The sequence below is a fragment of the Schistocerca nitens genome, chromosome 3 (genome assembly GCF_023898315.1).
Source record: "Schistocerca nitens isolate TAMUIC-IGC-003100 chromosome 3, iqSchNite1.1, whole genome shotgun sequence".
Lineage (NCBI taxonomy): Eukaryota > Metazoa > Arthropoda > Insecta > Orthoptera > Acrididae > Schistocerca > Schistocerca nitens.
The window spans coordinates 132239479-132261353 of NC_064616.1; the positions used below are offsets into that span (position 1 = coordinate 132239479).

At 42.8% G+C, this 21875-nt stretch overlaps 1 protein-coding gene across 1 annotated transcript in view; it reads right to left on the bottom strand.

Moving 5' to 3' along the window:
- LOC126249529 (Down syndrome cell adhesion molecule-like protein Dscam2) overlaps window positions 1-21875 on the bottom strand; it is a 68324-nt gene that overhangs the window by 37292 nt on the left and 9157 nt on the right. The gene's annotated exons all lie outside the window — the stretch shown is intronic.

Genomic DNA, 21875 nt, shown 5'->3' on the forward strand with positions numbered 1-21875 from the left:
GCACTTATCAAAGCACATACTCTGACAATTCTCTCTCATATTACATGCAAATAGTAAATATTTGCCAAATACAGCTTATCCATCTAATGTGCCATTGACACGTAAACATCACTCGACAGTTTCGCAGTACAACAGTAATTGGAATGGTAAGACTAGTATTGTCGAATCAAGTGAATGTGAATGATGTATTCCTTCAAAGAATAAGTTGATATGCTTCTCATTTATGGAGAATGCCAACGAAATTCAGTGAGAGCTAGAGACATATACACTGATAGATATCCTCAATGTACTCACCCTACATGTCATACATTTAAATGTGTGTATGATAAATTGAGGACAACTTGGTGTTTAATGCATCAGAAACATATCTGACAAAGGAAAGTTACTAACGAAGAAATGGAAATTGGTACTCTTGCCACTGTGGTTCGAGATGCTTGTGTTAGTTCGCATCAAATTACAAGGGAATCTGGCATGAGCCAGAGTAGTGTTGCTCGTGTTCTGCATCACCATAAATATCATCCTTACCATATCAGTCTCCACCAAGAATTAACAGGTACAGATTGTATGCATCACATTGAATTCTGCCAATGGGCTCAACTTCAGATTCAGAGGGATGACACATTTATTAATTTGATTTTATTTACTGATGAGGCTACATTCATGAACTGTGGAACTGGTTAATTTGCATAACATGCACTATCGGGGAACTGAAAATCGATGTTGGCTGCAGCAAGTTGCACACCAGAAACCATGGTTGGTGAATGCATGGTGTGGGATTCTGGAGGACAGAATTATAGGCCCCTACTTCATCAAAGGAAATCTTAATAGTAGGAAGTACACCACATCCTGCAAGAAACATTAGGTCTGTTATTGGAAGAAATACCTTCAGGAACAAGGAACAGAATGTCGTATCAACACGATGGGTGTCTGGCACATTTTTCACTGATGGATAGAAATGAGTTGCAGAGACAATTCCGAAAACATTGGATTGGACACAGAGGAAATGTGTCATGGCCACCTCTGGATTTTTTCTTGTGGGGATTCATAAAAGACATTGTTTATAAAGATGTTCCAACTACATCTGAAGATAAGCTTCAATAAGTGCTGATGTGATAAGGAATACCACTCAATCCATGATAAGAAGATTGCAGCACTGCATTGATACCAATGGTCAGCACTTTGAACAACTTCTGTAAATGGACATTTGTGCCACCTTTGTGACCTTCATTCACCTTCAAAGACCTTACTGTTACACATCATTGGATACATCTTGATAGCCACTATCAGAAAATAAATACCCAACCATAGCAGGGCATTTGAAAAAGCAAAGTTGACCTTCATATCTCTGAAGCAACCCCACCTAGCAACAAAAAACCATCGTCATATTATGGCCCCTGTTGTGCCATGCAATTTTTGTGCCACGAACTTTTCTTCAGCTCCTATCATACTTTCAGAGTTATTCTTGGTGGCAATAGTTAGTGACTCATCCTGTATAAGGCTACTTTTATGAGGCTAGGATGGGCAGTCTGCTGTGGCCTTCCTGTGAGAACTATGATCTATACCAGCATTTGCTTGAAATGATTTATAAAAACATAATCAGGGTGGCCAGACAGAGCAAATTCAGTCCTCCCAAATATGAAGTCAGTGTCTTAGCAACTCCACTGACTCATGTGGTCGATCCATATTGTTCAATGTTCTTTTGTTCCTATATGGTTTGCACAAAGTAACTTACAATATAAGTTTTGCACTGTTTCTTCACATCTCTCTACAATACCACTGCACACACTAGGAATACCCACTGATGACTCCAGGAACATGAACATACTGTTACACCTGTTGCGCTCTCTTCTGTATGCCCAGAAAACTGACTCCAAGACCATAAATTTGCTACTATACAGATGCTGAGATCAGGAGAATGAAAAGGCATTAATATTATGCACTAAGGATCTTGAATTCATGATTTTCTTGTAAAAATAATTACAATATGATCAAGCATTTTAATGTGACAGGGCATTGTATCTGCCCCTTCCACAGTTAACCCATACTCTAAGTGTTATCTACTACTGGGTCACAATAGGAAGAGCCTTTTTACTGGTGCTGCCTGTAGTGGACAAAATTGACACTACACCGAGGGGGCTCACCATCTTTGGTGAGTTCATGCATGGCTGACACAAGGCCCTAGCCTTTGCAGCATCTTCTCCTTTCTACGCTGCATGTCTATCCTCTTGCTACTGCTTTCCTCCTCCCTTTGGGAACATAGCTGGGATGGTTTTGGGAATGTGTTCTGCATTTTCAGTAGAATGACATCAGAACAGTCCCTTGACTGTTTTTTTTGTTCTTTTTTTCTTTCTTTGTTTCTCTTCTCCTAACCTTCCTCCGATCTGGTGTTTGAGGTCTCTTTTTTTCTCCTTCCTCCCCATGAACTCCGGAAGGCTGGACCAAGTGTCTTATATGTAACAGGTGACAGGTTAATGTGTGATTCCCAGCCCCAGGTCGACAGGTAAGGTTCGCACGTTCCCCTGGTACAGGCCAGGCCCAGGGAGGAGCGATTGCCTTCCCAAATTGCCAATTGGTCCCTCTGTCAGGTGTTTGGGAGGTGTGACCTGAGGTATGAACAGTCACCTACGACAAGTGAGACCCACTCTGAGTGGGCCCCCTCTTGCATGGAGCATGCCATCAGACATGCTGGCAATCATGGTGGATTCTCTCACAATGAGCGAAACATCATCTTCTCATTCTAGGTCTAGTAAATATAAGCGGAATGAGGCTAACAAATCAAAGACCCTCCCAGCTGCACCTTGGTTCCTCGTAGTTTCGTGTACTGAAGACGGTAAGATCTTTGCTACGGTTAATCCATTTATTATGTAGAAAGGTGTTGATGTCATTGCTGGCCCTGTGAAATCCCATTCTTGTTTACACAATGGCACTTCGCCTTTGGAGACTATTTGTGGTTCTCAAGCACAACAACTGCTTGCTACTTTGCTCCTCCATGGCTATCATGTTCTTGTTGAGTCACACCGAACACTGTATTCCTTGCATGGCATTATTTACACTAGGCTGCTCGATGGTCTGAGTGAGTCAGAAATCCAAACTTAGTTCTCTCATCAGGGCATCACTGCAATCCATAAGGTGATGAGAAAGGTAGTATATCATTGTGACCACACGTACTCTTTTTTTCACGTTTCATAGAGTAGTGCTTCCATCCAAGATGAAAGCAGTCTATGAAGTTATCACAGTCCAACCATACCATCCAAACTTGATGTGCTGCTACCAGTGTCATTGTTACAACCATACTTGAATGTCCTGTCAACACCCGACCAAATGTGTAGCTTGTGGTAGGAATGCTCATTAGCGCGATTGTCCACCTCCTCCTCCCTGCTGTATGGATTGCAGTAGTGGCCGTGCAGCCTCCTCCCAAGATTGTCCCATATATTTTGATGAGCTGGCCATCCAGGAGACTCAGATGAAGGAGAAAGTGCCTTACCCTGATGCTTGCAAGTTGTTGGGTAATCAGAAAGCCTGCTATTTAGCATCTGGAGCTTGCCCTGTGAAGGACATGGCCACACAGAAATGTGGTCTCAAATTCAGCACTGCAGTTGTAAAATCGCTCATTGTCATGGTAGCATGTCCATCTCCTCCTCCTCTGGCTGCGCAAAAAGCAACTAAATTTTCACCCCACATGGTGAAACAGCCTGCTACACAATCAGCAGGCCAGAAAGGGCAGAAGGAATACCCCTATGAAGACTTTTTGCGTCCCTCCAGCCAACAAACATCTGAATCATCATCTGACAACCATAAAGGCTCCAAGAAATCAAACAAAGGCACTTATTCACCGACTTGGAGATCCTCTTCAACAGTGTCACTGCATCATACCCTCACCTGGCTGACCTCCGTGTTGCCAGTGTGCACTGTCAACCATTTTTATGCCCTTTACTCTGAAGACCAACCAGAGGAGAATGCTGATGCCTCTGTAAATCTCAAGGAGCAAGATCCTCCAGCCTCTGCATCCTGTACCAGAGAGTCTTTGAAGACTGGCACTCAGCAGTCACCGAGGTGACAGCCCTTCAGTTATTCCCGCCCCCCTTTCCTCATCATGACTCTCCTCCAATGGAACATTTGCAGCCTTAGATTCAACAAGGAGGAATTATGGCTGCTCTTGGAATCATTGCGTCCACTTGTTCTCTGCTCCAGGAAACAAAATTCCACCCTCACGACTGCTTTGACCTCTCACATTTCTATCTGGTCCATTTTGATCTCCCACCCCCATCCCGCCCCATCCCCAGAGGACGGCATTGCATCTAATGATGGAGTCCTGCTGCTCATCCGGAATGATGTTCATAGTCACACCATCTCCCTGAACACCTGGCTGCAACACCAGTTCTCTTTGTACCATTTATATCTCTCCGTCATTCAGTGTCACCAGAGCAGACTTCCTCCAGCTTAAGGGCAGCTCCCTCGCACCTTTATCATTGCTCGGTGACTTTAATGCACACCATCCCTTTTGGGGCTCTTCCAGAATTTGTCCGAGAGGTGCCTTCTTGGCTGACCTTCGCAATCAATTCAACATCATCTACCCTAACACTGGAGCACCCACATTTCTTTCAGACTCCACACACACCGATTCACATTTGGACCACTCATTCTGCACTGCCCAGATTGCCCATCGCCTTGAGTGGTCCATTCTCTCTGTCACGTACTTGAGCAACCATTTCCTATGAGCTATCTATTTGCTGACTCCTACTCCACCTATGTGCAAACCCAAATGACTGCTTTCTAAGGTCAACTAGTGCCTTTACTTCTCCATGGCGACATTTAATGAATGACCATTCCCCAATTGTGATGACCGGATGGAATACCTTACCAACATTATCCTTACCATCACAGGACATTCCATTCCTTGCACTTCATCATACCGCGCCATGTTCCAGTTCCTTGGTGGACTGAGGCATGCCGTGATGCAGTTCATGCATGTAAAAGTGCTCTCTGCATTTTAACTGTTGTCCTAAGATGGCAAACTGCATTCGTTATAAACAGTTGTGTACCTAGCATAGTCGCATTCTTCAGGATAGCAAAAAGCTAGCTGGATTTCATTTACTAGTTCTTTCAACAGTTCTACTCCCTCTTCCATTGTGTGGACCAACCATCAACAATTCTCTGGGGCCAATGTCCATTCTCCCATTTTCGGCCTGACTGTAGCAGATGATGTCATAGTGGATGCTATTGCTATCTCCAGCACCTTGGGCTGCTATTTTGTGGAGATTTCGAGCTCCACCCACTGTCTCCCCATCTTTGTCCATCGGAAATGAGTGAAGGACACTCGAGTGATACTCTTGTCTTCTTAGAATTGTTAGTGCTACAGTGCCGTTCTTACAGTGAGGTAACAAGATAATGTTCTTACTTCATCCTCTGCCCCAGGACTGAACGATGTACTATTCAGATGTTGCAGAACCTTTCTCTTGTGGGCAAGCACTTTTTCCTTCATATGTACAATGGCATCTCAACAAATGGCATATTTCCCAGACGTTGGTGTGAAGCCAGGGTCATACCCATACCTAAGCCTGGTAAGGACAAACAACTTATTTATAGTTATTGCCATGACGGAATGTATGATACATGCCTGGCTCGTATGGTGGCTTGAGTCTCACAATTTACTAACCACTGCACAATGTGGATTTTGAAATTGCCTTTCTACAGTTGACCACCTTGTCACTTTGTCAACCCATGCTATGAATGGTTTTCTGCAGAAATTCCTGACTGTGGCTGTGGTTTTCTATTTGGAGAAAGTCTACGACACCTGCTGGAGGACTGGTATCCTCCATACTCTTTACATGTAGGACTTACGAGGCTGCATGCTCCATTTCCTTCAAGAGTTTTTAAAAGACAGAGTTTTCAAGGTACATGTGGATTTTGTCTTATAAGACACCGTTATCCAGGAAAACAGTGTGCTTCAGGGCTCCATCCTGAGAGTCATCCTCTTTGCTATCGCCATTAACCTTATTATGCCCTGTCTCCCACCGGGCATCTCTGGCTCCCTTTTTGTTGATGATTTTGTGATCTATTACAGTTCTCCACAGGCTTGTCACCCTGAAGGGCGTCTTCAGCGATGTCTCAATCATCTTTATTCGTGGAGCATCGACAATGGCTTTCACGTTTCCAATGTTGCTGTTCTGTTCATTGAAACTATGAAATTCCTGGGGCTCATGCTCAATAGGAAACTTTCTTGGTCCTCCCACGTGTCTTCCCTGGTCACTCGCTGTACATGTTCCCTTGATGTCATACATGTCCTCAGTGGTACATCCTGGGGAGTTGATCAGATCATCCTCCTCTGTCTGTACCAGTCCCTTGTCCATTCAAAACTAAACTACGGCTGTTTCATTTATGCACCTCCACATCCATCCATATTATGCATCCACACTACAATCCATTATTGTGGCATCTGTTGAGTACTGGTGCCTTTTACACTAGCCTGGTTGAGAGACTGTATGCAGGAGCTGCTGAACTACCGCTGTAATACCAACATGATGTTCTCCTCAGCAGATGCGCATTCCATTTGCATGCTCTGCCTGGTCACTCATCCTATGCCTCCTTCTTCAATGACTCTGAGTGCCAGGATGGATCACATCCCTCTTCTCTGTTACTTCCTCGAGTTCACTTTCAGCTACTACTCTGGCTGCTTAACTTCATGCTACCTGCCATTTTCCCAATGGGTGTGAATCCTTCACCACCTTGGCTTCATGCAGTGGCCTGTTTTCACCTTGGACTTCATTCGCTTCCTAAGCACACTACTCCTGACTTGCTATATTGATGTAAGTTTCTTGACCTTTGCACGGGACTTCACGATAGTACAATTGTGTACACTGATGGCTCTTGGACTGACCTTGGTGTCGGGTGTGCCTTCATCAATGGCATCAATGATTTTCAGTACTGGCTTCTGAGACATTTATAGTTGAGCTTTTTCCCCTCTATCAGGCCATGCAGTACATCTGGCAACACAGACTTTTGAGCTGTGTCATTTGCACTGACTCTCTCAGTGCCCTTCAGAGCCTGTGTGTGCTATACACCAACCATCCCTTAGTGCAACAGATCCAGAAAAGCTTTCACTTGCTCATTCTTGATAGAGCCACTGTGATGTTTATGAGGGTTCCTGGTCACATCGGCCTGACAGGAAACGATGTCACTGACACTGCTGCCAAGGCTGCAATCCTCCTACCTCAGCCCATTAGCTCTTCCATTCCCTCTGATGATCTCTGTTTTGCTGCCTGTCAGCAGGTGGTGTCACTTTAACACCACCACTGGTCTTTCCTTGATGGGAACAAGCTCCAGGGAATTAAACCTTTCCCAACCTCCTTCGGCCCTTGCCACAAGGAGATCATTTCAGCTAGGTTGTGTATTGGGCACTGTCTTTTCAGCAATCACCACCTGTTAAGTGGTGATCCCCCACCACTTTGTGCTCACTGTCCTCAACCTTTGATGGTTCACCATTTCCTGACTGAATGCCCCTTTTTTAACCACTTTTGTTCTAATTTATGTGTGCCATCTAAGTTATCAGCCATTTTAGCTAACAACACCCAGGCTGTCAACAGCCTTTTACTTTATATCCATCATAGAAATATGGTGAAGGACATTTAATCTTTCGTTCAGCACTTCCATTGTCTTTATGGCGTTATTTATGGCACTTTCTCCAAGAGAAAAAATTGTTTTTAGCTGTCTTCCATCCATCAATTGGGCTTAACCTGCAGTCACTTTTAACTCCTTTTTTGTCTTCTATTGTTCTGAGATGGGCATGTACGACCAAAGTTGTTTTTTTGCTCAAAAAATAATTGTCACTAGTTGGAAGATATTCATTTGTCTCTGAATGCTGCCAGTATGTCTGCATGTTTCATCTCTGCTTTCATATAAGCATAAAACATGGGTAATGGAGCCTGCACTGCAGGAAGGTGTCAGTGCTACTCATATGGCCAAACAAAAATAAATCTTTAATTTTGTAGTATGCATCACTTATAAAGTATGTTTTAACTGCCATTTTAAATAGATGTGTTTTAGTAATTTTCTTCATAAGGAATTTGTGTAAGTAGAGAAACACTGAGACAGTTCTAAGATTTTAAAACATAAATTACACGAGACATAAACACCCCGTGGATAGGCAAGGTTACATTTTCCTCATACGTTTACAGTGAATGGAGCACAAGATGCCCTCTATCTGTCCTCTAGTAACATCAGGACTTCAATAAACTAACAAAATATAAATATATGCAATATATTCCACCTTTAAACTCTCAGGTGTTCAAATCACATCCAATTCAGTCCCCAACAATCAGTCTTTCCTTCCATCCTATCCAGTAAGTCTCCCCTTACCCAGGGTTCTGGATGACTTTTCTCAACTCTACCCCTTGTCCTAAACCTCACCAGTCCATTTCCTTCCCATTCTTCCTTCTACTTCAATCCTTCTGGCAGAAGAAGGAGCCACTGGCTCCAAAAGATAGCAAACACTAATATCTTTTACATGCGTGTACTCCAACCGTCACTTGGTGAGTAGATTTTTTATCTATCCAGTTACATATATTTTTCAAAAATTGATAGGTTTTGATGATATAAAAAAATATTTAGTTGTGTGGTCATGTCAATGCCAAAATTTGTAGAGTATGCAATGCTGCAAAACTTTCATTTACATATGTATTGCGTCCAAGATAAGAAGAAGAGTTTCATGCCTAGCATCTTGATTGATGATATTCCTAAGCATGTGAATGCAAAAGTAGGAGACAAATTTTACTCTACCATGATTCATCTTTTTGTGGAATATTAAAAACTTTGAAAGATAGGGACATAAAATTGTTCGGGGTAGTAACTGAGGTGAAGGAGAGTAATAAACTATGTCAGACAGGTGCTGAAGATGTAACTACTGGTCTTATCTCACATTAAGACAGTGAATACAGTGGTTAACAGCATTTATATAAAAATTTTACCTGTAACTATCATGATTTTTTGTCTTTGAGACAAAGAGACATCATTTTAAAATAGAAAGAAAGGAGAAAGGAAAGAAAAGAAAAAATAATAATGGATGTAGAGCACTGAAGCAGATATTTTCTGTCTTGATCTGCTGTCTGTGCACTGCTACCATCACAACCAACACAATCACATTTAAACATTTTGAGCCATTTGGGCAAAAATGGGAGAAGCAGAAAAATTTGATGAGGATGGTTTCAGAAATCTTCTTTCATGGCATGAAAGATGGTTGGAAAAATCAATCTAGGATGTACATATATCGGACTACTTATATATATATATATATATATATATATATATATATATATATATATATATATATATATATATATATATATATATATATTTTAACTTCTCATCTATTTTTTAATAAATGAATAGTCCCAGATTTTGAAAAGCAGCCAGTTGCAAGCATTAAACCTCTCTGGCTCTAATGGACCCGAGACTGTCTCCCCATTATCACATTTTCGTTGTCTTTGTAATTGTATGACTTTTTACTTGTTATTAATGCTGTATCCAGCACATCCACTGATTACTCTGGAATGCCCATAGTCAACTCAGCACAGTGGTGCTGCATGCACTATCAATGCCAAGAGTGTGGTGCTGCAAGTGGTTCCATGCCCCCCACTGCTAACCAGATATCAACAATCTGCCACCAATATTTGTGCTTTGGCAGCCTTTGACAGGTAGTTCCAGTCAGCCTATAAGCCACCAACTCCATCTACCTTCAGCCATCAATACCAGATGTCACCACACCTTGTGATTTTAGACTTTGCTTTATACTGTGATTTAGACTACTTTTGGCAGGTGTTGATGCTCTTGCTTATTACTGTGTGTGCTTGAGCAAAAAATGTAATTTCATTCACTCTCCAAGTGGGACTATTCGAGTGCTCTGTATTTGTACATTTATTGAGTTCAATAATTTAAACCTGTCCCAATATAATATTGGTGAAGAGAACTTCTGGACATGCAGTGAGCTCATGGTTGCAAAACTATTCCATAGCTTACAACCTCAGTTGCAGCAGATTACTTCTTAAGTAATAGAACCCAGTATGTTGTCCTCGATGGTGAGTGTTCATCAGAGGTGAGGGTATCATCTGGAGTGCCCCAGGGAAATGTGGTAGGTCCGCTGTTGTTTTCTATCTACATAAATGATCTTTTGGATAGGGTGGATAGCAATGTGTGGCTGTTTGCTGATGACGCTATGGTGTACGGGAAGTTGTCGTCATTGAGTGACTGTAGGAGGATTCAAGATGACTTGGACAGGATTTGTGATTGGTGTAAAGAATGGCAGCTAACTCTAAATATAGATAAATGTAAATTAATGCAGATGAACAGGAAAAAGAATCCTGCAATGTTTGAATACTCCATTAGTAGTGTAGCGCTTGACACAGTCATGTCGATTAAATATTTGGAATTAACATTGCAGAGTGATATGAAGTGTGACAAGCATGTAATGGCAGTTGTGGGGAAGGCGGATAGTCATCTTCGGTTCATTGGTAGAATTTTGAGAAGATGTGGTTCATCTGTAAAGGAGACCGCTTATAAAACACTAATACGACCTATTCTTGAGTACTGTTTGAGCGTTTGGGATCCCTATCAGGTCGGATTGAGGGAGGACATAGAAGCAATTCAGAGGCGGGCTGCTAGATTTGTTACTGGTTAGTTTGATCATCACGCGAGTGTTACGGAAATGCTTCAGGAACGCGGGTGAGAGTCTCTAGAGGAAAGGAGGTGTTCTTTTTGTGAATCGCTACTGAGGAAATTTAGAGAACCAGCATTTGATGCTGACTGCAGTACAATTTTACTGCAGCCAACTTACATTTCACAGAAAGACCACAAAGATAAGATAAGAGAGATTAGGGCTTGTACAGAGGCATATAGGCAGTCATTTTTCCCTCGTTCTGTTTGGGAGTGGAACAGGGAGAGAAGATGCTAGTTGTGGTACGAGGTACCCTCCGCCACGCACCGTATGGTGGATTGCGGAGTATGTATGTAGATGTAGATGTAGATTCAGCAACAGGTGCTGAGTTGGCAGATACACTGGTGGTGTCAATAGGTCACATCGACCACATAAAGCATGATCTTTGAACTCTAACTGCTCTGACGAGCCACCATATTAATGTTTCAGTCAGCCTTTGTACCCTGTACAGTGCACATGTGTATCTTTCTTTGTGCTGAAATATATGTATGTATAGACATTTATGGGATCAGTTTGTTGTGTATACAGTTATTCATATTCCCGTTTCCCATACTGGTGGCCTCGAATTTTCTATGTCTTCCGTGACTTCCGCGCCAGCTGTGTGGAATCAATCGGTTTTATGTTTGACACCATGGCCGCCTTACTCAATGTTTTATATGAGGATTTGAAGGCTCAGCTACTACTACAAGGCCACTCCAATCCGCTGCCAATGGTTGTTTCACCGTTAACGGACAGTGATTCGTGATCTCCAGTGAAGTTAAACTCAAACTTTGCAGCTCTACAACGGCCAAGTGTTATGCAGTTACCTCAAACAATGGACTCAGGTTTTGTGCCCTGGACTTTGCACGCCAACGTGTGAAAGGTAAAGTGGACGATTTCCAGAATCGTGTAATGATTGATTGCGTAGTATTCAAAGGGACCCAAATTCGCACTCTATGTGCTGCAATTTTGGTTATAATAGTTCCATGTGCAATGCCGCCATTCATGCAAAATGCACACATGGTCAGTTGCTATCAAGCTATGCCAGTTTTGCCTTCCTCACAATTTAATAACAGACATTTTTATAAATCAAATTCGCCAGGGTCAACCACCAGATCTGTCGCCCAGTTTCTTGACCACGTGGGGTCAAGCACACCCGACGGCGCTTCACCATCCAGGAATGTTGTACCATGACAATGTGACCACCAGCAGGTTTCACCAGTGATTTATTGTCCTACCACATGGGGTGCGTCTCTGATGTGCACAGAAAACTCTCGCTGTTGCTACACCAAGAACCAAACTACCTCCCCCCCCCCCCCCCCCCTACCAGCCCTTCACTCACGGGGGTCCCCGATTCCCACCATACAGCCACTCGCTCCTTCCACAGTACTGTCTGCACCTGCCGTGCTGGCCTCCTTTTCATTTCCAAAGTGGACAATTTTAGTATTGTGCCTTTCACCTCTGGTCCAGTATACAGCCCTACCTCATGCGCCGTTCACCCGTTCATTGCCACAGTACGCACCATGCCTGCTGCATCAAAAATATGTCTGTGATATCTTATGGGACTTAACTGCTAAGGTCATCAGTCCCTAAGCTTACACACTACTTAACCTAAATTATCCTGAGGACAAACATACACACCCATGCCCGAGGGAGGACTCGAACATCCGCTGGGACCAGCTGCACAGTCTATGACAGCAGTGCCTTAGACCCTGCTGCATCGTGCTTCCGTGACTCATCAGGGACATGGCAACCAGCCATTGTTAAGGACGTGTTTGCTAGTAACATGCCCACACCAGTAGTGCCGGGTTACAGGACAGCCAATCTTACAATTGGACAGCAGGCCTTCCAAGATACGCCAAAGCCACCATTGTCCCCATCCCCTGGTCATCTGCCGAAGCAACCTCCTTTATACGAGGACAACCCCATTTCATGGTTCATTCTTGTGAAGCACCTTTTCAAGTCACATCAGGTGACCAATGACAACACTAATTTTCTATGTCTCATCACGCACCTCCACGACCTCTCAAGATTTAATTGGTGACCTCCTCCTTTCGCCACAGCAGCTGCCAAAATACGAGTTCACCATGAAGACAATATTGGACTGACTCACCTGCTTGCCACAGGAATTAATAATCAAGATCCTGTACGAGGAACACCTGGAGGACCGGACTCCATCACAACTCTGGCACTGCCTTCGTCTGCTTGTGAGTGAACAGACAATGACAGACATTACCCTGTGGGTGGTATGGTCTGCCAAGTTACCTACCAACCTGCAGATACACCTGCTACCACACTCCTTCGAGTCTATCAGCTCTCGCCTTCACATCGCAGATCAGCTGTATGCACTACTGCGACAAAAACAACCAGCACACCTCTCACCGCTGGTTGGCACTACGCTGCCTGTTTACTGGCCGTCTGCGGGCAGAGGTAGGGCTCGTTCTGCCTCCATGCCATCTAAACCACCAGGCAGTACTCATTTGATTTCTCCTCTTTCCGAGCACTCAACAATCGTACACGCACCATACGCCCCAGTTTACATTCTAGAACAGATCAACGAGGACAAACCTCCTCCACTGTCACAATCACTGCCACCGCCACATCCAACTCATCCATACTGTAGGTACCACAAGATTTTTGGGGATGAGGCCAAGAAGTGCAGATTACACTGCAAGCACCCAAATGCCGACTGCAGGATCTAAAAGATGCCAAGTACTGCGGGGAACTTCACAGGCGTCCTCACACATTGCACTCCGTCCACTTGTCCTCTCGGCCGAGCAGTCGTTTATACATGACCAACATTTCGTTGCAGGTTGTTTTCCTAGTCAACACAGGTACTGACGTGTCCATCATACCTACATCATTGTCTCCTCCCATTTTTTCACCAAAAAAGTCGCTTCTACACGCTGACAACGAACCAAAATTACAAACTGTCAGCTCTGCTAAAGTTTTGGTGCATCTGTCTCCTTCTCTATGTTTCCCATGGACTTTTTACATCGCCAACGTTGATGAACCAATTCTTGGTATGGATTATAAACTCTCCCTGAACATAGTTCAAGGTTCAGTGCTACTCCACCCTTCTGACACTCAGATACCGTGCTCAGGCACTTGTGCTCGTTGTTCCGCGTTCGTCGCAACATGTGATCTGGCTTGCGAGTGTTCCACCCTCGCAGAAAAAATTGTGACCCGTGTCACTAATCTACTGTCAGAGTATGACACAGCGGTGCAACTCCGCTGGCAAAACAATGATTTGAAACAATGCATTGATCACACTTTCGACGAGCTCATCGTGGCTCGTACCTCGCTGCTGCCACTGGAATCCATAGTTCCTTCATCTGATCTACCTTTATCAGGAGACACCAGCACGGAAACTCATCAGGTTAGTTGAAAAACATTCATTGCGTGTGATGATTCTCATTCAGTGATCTCTGCACCCAGCACACACCTGCTACGTGCAGTGCCATGTGTTTCAAACAGTGCTTCAAATGACAGTCGCGCGCACCCTCTGAAAGGGCAGAGAAGCCATAGCAAATTATATCTGCACACCATGTGAACATGTGGAGCTAGAAAGAGGTCAATGGATAAAGTTCATTCATTGAAACTAACAAGGGAATCACAAACATTTGTGGCTGATATGACTGTGAAGACTTTCGCGACAGAGTCCTTTCATAAAAAGTTCTCAGTTTACTTGCTGCATCAAATTTGGATAAAATCTCGAGCTTTCAATGACTACCTCCATCATCTTCATCAGGGGTAAAACTGACTGTCGTGGACCGGTGAGGCTTCCACTTTTATAAGCAGTGGACGGTTTCTCGTTGGCTGGATGACGTCACGGTGAAAACCGCATGTACCGAGGTGGCAACCTCTATGTCCATAGATTTTGTTTGCGCGCTTTAAACAGTGTTGATTGCAGTGCCATCCATCGCAACAGGTGAAGAACTGCAAGGAATGTAAGAAGTCTCCCTCTGCACTCTTTCTGTATCAACTGTGCGCTTGTATGCATTGCTGAGTTCATATCCGGAGTCTCTGTTGAAATTTTCACATAGTATAATTTCAACTGCTTCCCTGATGACAGAGTCCCAATAGTTTGAAATGTGAGCAAGTATTCTTGTTTCATTAACAAACTATGCTCATCCACCACTGATTTTTGTAGATACCTGTATTTCAGGTGACGCTGATGTTCCACACAGCTATCGGCAACAGTTCTTATAGACTGGCCCACATAATTTTTGCCACACTCGCAAGGAATGTTGTAAATTCCTGGCACTCTCAGGACAAGATTATCTTTCACGGGTCGCAACGTTTCCTTAATCTTCCTGGATGGCCAGATGACTGGTCTGATTAACTGCCGGCTCAAGACTCTACCGATCTTGCTGGTCGTTGCACCGCAAAATGGTAGCCACGCAATGTGTTGGTCCTCTTGACCTGTTTGAACAGCATCCTTCCTAGGTTTCTTCACCAGAGTAGATCTGATAGCATGTTCAGAATATCCATTTTTTCTGAATACCATCATCAGATGGTTAATCTCAGAGCCGAGGTGATCCTTGTCTGACATAGTCCTAGCTCTGTGTACTAAGGTATTCAGCACAGCTCTCTTCTAAGCTAGATATAAATCTGTATGTGTCGGTTTTCTGTACACAGAATGTCTGAGACGTCCATCTGATTTTCGCTCCACCAGCACATCTAAGAAGGGTAACTTCCCATCCTTCTCCACCTCCACTGTAAATCGTATGTTCTGGTGTATACCATTGAAATGATCAACAAACTTCTGCAGTGCCTCATTGCCATGTGGCCAGATTAAAAATGTATCGTCAGCATACCTGAAGAAGAAGGATGGACGTAAGGGAGTACTGTTCAGCCCTCGTTCTTCAAAATCCTCCATGAAAATGTTAATTATGGCTGGTGACTGTGGTGAACCCATGGCTGTTCCATCAGTCATTTCATAATATTTTCCACTATACAAAAAATAGGTGGTCGTCTAAGTGCATTGAAATAAGTTCAGTATTTCAGGATGGAAATGAGCAGCCAACAGTTTTAATGTATCTTCCACTGGTACCTTTGTAAACAAAGAGACCACATCTAGGCTGATCATGATGTCATTCGGACCTATCCTCATCTGCTTTATGATGTCAACAAACATTTTTGAGTTATGATGGCTACAGTGGCCGACTATAAGTGCTAATAATTTGGTTAAGTATTTTGCCAACGGATATGTAGGAGACCCAATAGCACTAACAATAGGTCTCAACGGGACCCCATCCTTATGGACCTTGGGTAGACCGTATAACCTGGGTGGCCTTGGTGCTCTTGGTCGTAGATTCTTGACTAGTTCTTCTGGGAGGTCAGAGTTCTTCAGTAGCTCCCCTGTCTTCCTGCTAAGTGCTGCTGTGGGATCCCATTTAAGAATCTGGTACATAGTATCTTCCAATAATAGGGCCACTTTCTTATGATAATCAGTACCATTGAGGATAACTGTGGCATTCCCTTTGTCGGGTGGTAGCACAATTAACTCTTCACCCTTCCCCAACAATTTCAATGCCAGTTTCTCCACTCTGCTGTTGCTGTTGCTAAAATCCGACTAGCGGCAAGCCTTACCTCATCTGCTGCCTCTGCAGAAAGGTGCCAAACCACTTGTTCTACTCCACTGATAATCTCGGCCACTGGTAGCTTTTGTGGAGCTGGAGAAAAGTTCAGTCCCTTTCTGAGAACTGAGATGGTAGCGTCACCAATTTCCTTGTTGGAGAAGTTGATAACAGTGCGATGTGCCTCACTGGACACAGAAATTCCTTTCCCCCCGTTAAGGCGCACAAATTTATCAGCCTGTTTTGCTGTAGTCTTGCTTAAATTAGCTCAATGATGTGCTGCCAAGGTCATGTCTACCCATTCTCAGTCACAAGGTGACAAAACTGCAGACAAAAACAGATGGCAACTATATAAGAAGCAGGCGTTGGCATCCAGTTCATACCTCGTATGGTGTATCCTCTCCCTGACGATCGCATGACTTGTCATCTACAAAATTCTATTCACTGCAGCAGCTCGGATGTGATGTTTGACAACTGCGAAATTTGGTACAACCTCCTCGTCATGACAATGTTGTAGAAAAGCCAGATTACTCAGCAGCTGTGACTGTTTCAGGAGCAGCTTCTCCAGCCGACGAAAGCTCCCCATAGAATGGTAGCCACGCGATGTGTTGGTCCTCTTGATCTGTTTGAACATCATATTCAGCATAGATCTCTTCTGAGCTGGGTGGTGAAAACTACGTGCATTTAGATATAAATCTGTATGCATTGGTTTTCTGTACACAGAATGTCTAAGATGTCCATCTGATTTTCACTCGACTAGCACATCTAAGAAGGGTAGCTTCCAATCCTTCTCCACCTCCACTGTAAATCTTATGTTCTGGTGTGTACCATTCAAATGATCAACAGCCAATGAGAAGCCGTCCATGGCTTATAAAAGCGGAAGCCTCACTGTTCCACGAAAGTCAGTTTTACCCCTGACGAAAATGACGTAGGTAGTCATCAAAAGCTCGGGATTTTATCCAAATTTGATGTGGCAAGTAAATCAAGAACTTTTTATGCATTTTTGGCTGAACTCTTGGTAGGTTCAAAGCCTGTGACCTTCCAGGTAGACACAAATGTGACCCAACTCACTGAACATACCAATGAACCAGGTTTTCCTCCAAGATTTACTCTCCATGTGCAGTCAGTACAGGAAAGTTATGTAGCACAAAACATTGCTGGTAATAGCATCTCCCAGTGCACAAAATATTTCTGGACTGGATATCTTTACCATAGTTGGTTTTTCAATGCAGGATAATGTTAGTGTGATATCAGACACTTTCAAAGCTCTGGATGACTTTAGCAGAGATTTTTTTGGGTTATTTGCATCTGGCTTAGGCAAGGTACACTATGTGATCAAAAGGATCTGGACATCTGGCTGAAAATGACTTACAAGTTCATGGCGCCCTCCATCGGTAATGCTGGAATTCGATACGGTGTTGGCCCACCCTTAGCCTTGATGACAGCTTCCACTCTTGCAGGCATATGTTCGATCCGGTGGTGGAAGGTTGCTTGGGGAATGATAGCCCATTCTTCACAGAGTGCTGCACTGAGGAGAGGTATCGATGTAACCACATCGCTAAAGGCCGTGCATTATGAACATGTGCTCGACCGTGTTGAAAAATGCAATCTCTATCCCCAAATTGCTCTTCAATGGTGGGAAGCAAGAAGGTGCAGTGCTTGAAACATCAATGTAGGCCTGTGCTGTGATCGTCCCATGCAAAACAACAAGGGTTGCAAGCCCCCTCCATGAGAAACACAACCACACCATAACACCACCACCTCCGAATTTTACTGTTGGCACTCAACACGTTGACAGATGATGTTCACCAGGCTTTCGCCATACCCACATTCTGCCATTGGAACACCACATTATGTACCGTGATTTGTCACTCCACACAATGTTTTTCCATTGTTCAATAGTCCCATGTTTACGCATCGTTAGGCATTTACCGGCATGATGTGTAGCTTATGAGCAGCTGCTCAACCATGAAATCCAAGTTTTCTCACCTCCTGCCTAACTGTCATAGCACTTGCAGTGGATCCTGATACAGTTTGGAATTCCTGTGTGATAGTCCGGATAGATGTCTGCCTATTACACATTACGAACCTCTTCAACTCTTGGCTGTCTCTGTCAGTCAACAGACGAGGTCTGCCTGTAGGCTTTTGTGTTGTATGTGTCCCTTCACGTTTCCACTTCACTACCACATCAAAAACAATGGACCTAGGGATGTTTAGGAGTGTGGAAATCTCGCGTACAGACATATGACACAAGTGACACCCGATCACCTGACCATGTTCAAAGTCCGTGAGTTCCACAGAGTGTCCCATTCTGCTCTCTCACAATGTCTAATGACTACTGAGGTCGCTGATATGGAATATATGGCAGCAGGTGACAGCACAATGCACTTAATATGACAAACGTATGTTTCCGATGGGTGTTCGGATACTTTTGATCACATAGTGTACATTCATTTGAAGCACATATACAATTGTTCCCCTCAGCTTGGCCATGCTTTATTTATTTTATGGTAGTTTGCCAAGTGCCACACTTGTTTAAGGAGGAAGCAAAGGGTGAACTAGACCGACTGAAGGAGTTAGATGTTATTGAACCAGTAGCTGCTAGTCCACGGGCCACACCACTAGTCATAATCCACTAAAGTAATGGCAGACTAGGCCTCTTAGGTGATTTCAAGGCCACAGTGAACTTATCAGATGCTTATCAGCAATTGCCCTTGATGATAAGTCACAAATTTATTTGTGATTAACATGCCTTTTCATTTATACAAATACAGTCAATTGCCATTAGGAATTACCTGGGTTCAGGCAATATTTCATCATTTCTTGAACAGGTAGTTCTTCTGGATCCTTTTTTGCACCATCTACACTGGTGACAGAGCTTTAGGAGCAAACATTCAATAACACATTCAGAACCTGTGAACTTTTTTCACCATTGTTCAGCACACAAGTTTAAAATGTAATCTTAGATTGAAATAGAAGCCCTAGCAACCTTTTTAACAATGAAAAGTTCCATGTTTATCTTTATGGTGCAAAATTCATCTTACTTACACAACCATTAACCTTGAATTCTACTTTTGGCTGAAAAGCCATGCTCCCTGAGAGAACAGTTCAAAGACTGCAGTGATTGACATTACTGTTAAATCAGTACCATTACCAAATCATGTACCAGCCAACATGTTAATGCTAAAATGTTATCTAGGGTGCCATTGGAGTTAATCCCAATTTTGACTATCAAGAAGTCACTTGCTTTCAATTTGACAAAAAAATTCATTCAATTGGCGCAAGATTTCTTGGTCACTGCATCATGGGTCCCCACTTTTACAGCTAATTATTCACTTCAGTCCCCACAATGCTGTATGTTAAACGGGGGCCAGAACAACTGCGCATTATGACTGATCCAACGCTGCTGGCATTCTTCACTGTCTGCCACCACTTGCAGAAAAAGGTCATGGAATGGTCATGCTGCCACTGCTCTACCCCCACATTCTTTAGTTTCTTCACCAAAGCCATTAGGGAGTTGCCAGAATGATGCCATTAGCCTGGCAACATGCCTACACTCAGGGTAGACAGCCACACACCTTGCTGCATGTCTTCAGAACAGCATCCCACCTGCCTGCTGAGCAACACAGAAGGTGGATATGTAGAGAAGCTCCAGTCTTGACCCAAACCTTTGGTTAAAAAGACCCAGGTTAGCAGGAAAAGATTATCTCACAAATTCATGAGCAGCACCTCTACACTGCTGAGTCAGAGTAGGACTTGGAGACACAATCAAAATCAGCTCAGGCCCCAAATGACCAGGACTTGCATGGTGAATCCACTGCTGACTCTTGGGCTTCAGCAGCTGTCACCTTTATCATCAGCAGTCCTGCAGCCACCTCTGCTAGTCTGTTACAAGTCCTGGCCAAGACCACTTACAGCCTCTACACAGCCACTGCTGTCTCACATCCCACCAGAAGCATCATCACTCTTGGGCACTTGTGAAGGTTGACATCACACTGCCTGTATACAGACATTATTTGAATACACAAATAATTAAAAAACTTTTATTTGTAAATAAATTATTTACAGATAAAGGGGCATTGTAATCTCTTTGCATATGAGTAATTATTTGTTATTCATTAATAATTGCTTAGTAATGAACAACAAGAGATTGCAAACATATTTTCTATGTTTATTTCTCAATCAACACTGATTCATATATAACCAGTGTTTGTTCCTGAGGAACAGTGAGTTTTCTGTTTCAGAAATACTTAACTGATGTTCATTGTAAGTGTTAGAGAAATGTCCCTTCAGTGACACTGTAAATATCACAGGTCACAATATCCAATACCCAGCACACTTTTGAAGCACTGAACATACGCTAAATTTGTGCACCTCAAGCGAAAGCTAATCACTTTTATCAGAACCCTGATGAAAATGGAGAATACATAGCATTATCTGGAGTGTGTCACAAAACAATACACAAATATAATGCTTTATAGAATGCTGCTGGATCTCCAAAGTTATTTAAAAAAACTGAAAGTAGGACTAACTCTGATTAGGCCTGGTGCTGAATGGCAGAATACTTTTTAGAATGCAGTGAAACAAAATTATTTGATATAGAATAAGTGATCCAGTTACATAGGTTTGAAAAATTTCATAAGAGACACTGAGTTCAAATACATGAAAGAGTTTGTAACTTGTTTGGTGGCTATCGCTGAAGTACTGGATATACAGAAAGGTGAGAAAAAAGTATTATGGACTTTTAGTTCCATGCTTGACAGCTGTACTAAAAATGATGCAAAAATTGGAAGATAGTCCCTTAAATATTGCAGCACATTGGCAACTTCCTACTGAGAAAGTGTTGAGAGATAATTTGAAGATTGTTTTGCCTTTCTGCACTAAGGGAATAACATGCAGCTAATGCAGTACTGCCTTACCAGCATGTGCACGGTCCATCTCCATTGCTTTCTATGATCAAGGGAGACTTAACAACAAATCACAGGTGACCGTAGTCACAAAAATGTCACAAAAATTGTGTGTCGAATCGGAAAATGAAGTTGTGACAGGAAAACAAAATTTACATTTTTTATTCTGAATTAGATTTTGTAGGTGAAACTGACAAGAAACCATAACAAAGTTCTTTACCAAAACTAGAGCAGTGTTGATGAGTTCTCAAGAGAAGATAGTGATCTTAACGTCTTAGATTGTTATCCTGAAATAAAGGAGGTTTTTTAGAAAATATAACATGCCATTGCCTTCTTCGACATCTGTATAATATGTTTCTTGATGTGGCACAATGGGAAATCATCCAAAGCCAAATAAACTGTCTGATGAAATATTTGAAAAACAAATTGTTCTGAAAAGTAACATAAAAGAAGCATCAAGTTCATCTGTGTTATAAATGACAGAGAACTAGAGCAATTAATATTCATGGACTTGAAAATTACCTTTTATTTACAAATAACAAACAAGTACTTTCAGTCAAGCAAATTAATATTCACCTGAATAAATATTTTTATTTGTTATTTATGAAAAATGAATATTAATTTTTATCTGTATTTGTTATTCAGAAAAAAATTGCCCAATTCTGTCTGCTGTGTGGATACCACTAGATCTGTTGTCTGCTA